We start from the raw sequence: 2,005 nt of genomic DNA, 5'->3' as shown, positions 1-2,005 counted from the left end.
TAATGTAGACTTTACATTGGGCTTAAGGTTCTGTACGTTATACTACCATAACCTTGAGTGATTAGGTCATAGTAATCCTGGAATTAGAATATTTAATCACTTTTCTTTTTTACCGAAGTAGTAGTAGTAAGTAGAGCAGTCATTCGGTAGAAGGGGCAGTTGTGAACACCACAATGCGGAGCAAGGTCGATATTGGATTTAAATAAACAAATCAAATATATAAACACTATTTTCGCTAAACTTTTGCTATCAATCTCACCTGGCAATTCTCAAAGTGGCGACCCCAGTTTAAAAAAAAAAAATTGCCGGATCCAAGGTAAACGTAAAAGCAGTGATAACGAGAATGACCAGAACAAGCAATACGCCTGCAAACAAGAGTATGACTGCGACCACGGTAAACTAGGTACCAAGTTTTCCAGATTTGAATCCCCACGACCCTGAGAGCCGACATAATTGATAAGGTCTACGTCATGCTTTCGTCAAGTATCGCGGAAACAACATCATCGTCTTCAACAGCGTAAATTAGTTTAACGCAGCGATTATCAAGTCAGCTTGTGGAGTTGCGGATGGAGCTACACAGGGTCAAATGGAGTCCCAACTCGAGAATTCTTCCCGGCGTAAACGTCAACGCTCTCGTTCTGGATCGCATTTATAGCCCAGATCCTAATATCTACGTCCCCAAGGTGCTGGTATCATCATCATCAATCAATCCAGGCATCCCGGTTTTGCAAAGAGGTCCACCAATTCGATATCCCTAAAAGCTGTCTGGCGTCCTGACCTACGCCATAGCTCCATCTTAGGCATGGTCTGCCTCGTCCCTTTTTCTATCATAGATATTGCCCTTATAGACTTTCCGGGTGGGATTATCCTCATCCATACGGATTAAGTGACCCGCCCACCGTAACCTATTGAGCCGGATTTTATCCACAACCAGACGGTCATTGTATCGCTCATAGATTTCGTCATTGTGTAGGCTACGGAATCGTCCATCCTCATGTAGGGGGCCAAAAATTCTTCGGAGGATTCTTCTCTCGAACGCGGCCAAGAGTTCGCAATTTTCCTTGGTAAGAACCCAAGTTTCCGAGGAATACATGAGGACTGGCAAGATCATAGTCTTGTACAGTAAGAGCTTTGACCCTATGGTGAGATGTTTCGAGCAGAATAGTCTTTGTAAGCTGAAATAGGCTCTGTTGGCTGACAACAACCGTGCACGGATTTCACCATCGTAGCTGTTATCGGTTGTGATTTTCGGCCCTAGATAGGAGAAATTGTCAAGGGTCTCAAAGTTGTATTCTTCTATCCTTATTCTTCTCGTTTGACCAGTGCGGTTTGATGTTGTTGGTTAATTCGTCTTCGGTGCTGACGTTGCCACCATATATTTTTTCTTGCCTTCATTGATGTGCAGCCCAAGATCTCGCACCAATTGCCGCCTGCTCGATCTGAATGAAGGCAGTTTGAACGTCTCGGGTGGTTCTCCCCATGATGTCGATATCGTCAGCACAGGCCAGTAGTTGGGTCGACTTGAAGAGGATCGTACCCCTCCCATTTGCTCCCTTTTGAAGAGGACGCATGATAGGGCATCCCCTTGTTGTAGACCGTTGTTGATGTCGAATGGTCTTGAGAGTGATCCTTTTGCTTTTATCTGGCCTCGCACATTGGTCAGGGTCCGCCTAGTCAGTCTTATTAAACTCGCCGGGATACCGAATTCTCCCATGGCCGTGTACAGTTTTACCCTGGCTATGCTATCATAGGCGGCTTTAAAGTCGATGAACAGATGGTGAAACTGTTGTCCATATTCCAACAGTTTTTCCATCGCTTGTCGCAGAGAGAAAATCTGATCTGTTGCTGATTTGCCTGGAGTGAAGCCTCTTTGGTATGGGCCAATGATGTTCTGGCCGTATGGGGCTATCCGATCTAGCAAGATAGTGGAGAATATCTTGTAGATGGTACTCAGCAACGTGATACCCCGATATTTGCTGCACTATGTGATATCTCCCTTTTTATG

Source organism: Hermetia illucens, chromosome 6 (assembly GCF_905115235.1).
Source record: "Hermetia illucens chromosome 6, iHerIll2.2.curated.20191125, whole genome shotgun sequence".
Taxonomy (NCBI): Eukaryota; Metazoa; Arthropoda; class Insecta; order Diptera; family Stratiomyidae; genus Hermetia; species Hermetia illucens.
The sequence above is the reverse complement of the archived record's forward strand: the minus strand, read 5'-3'. Positions refer to the sequence as shown.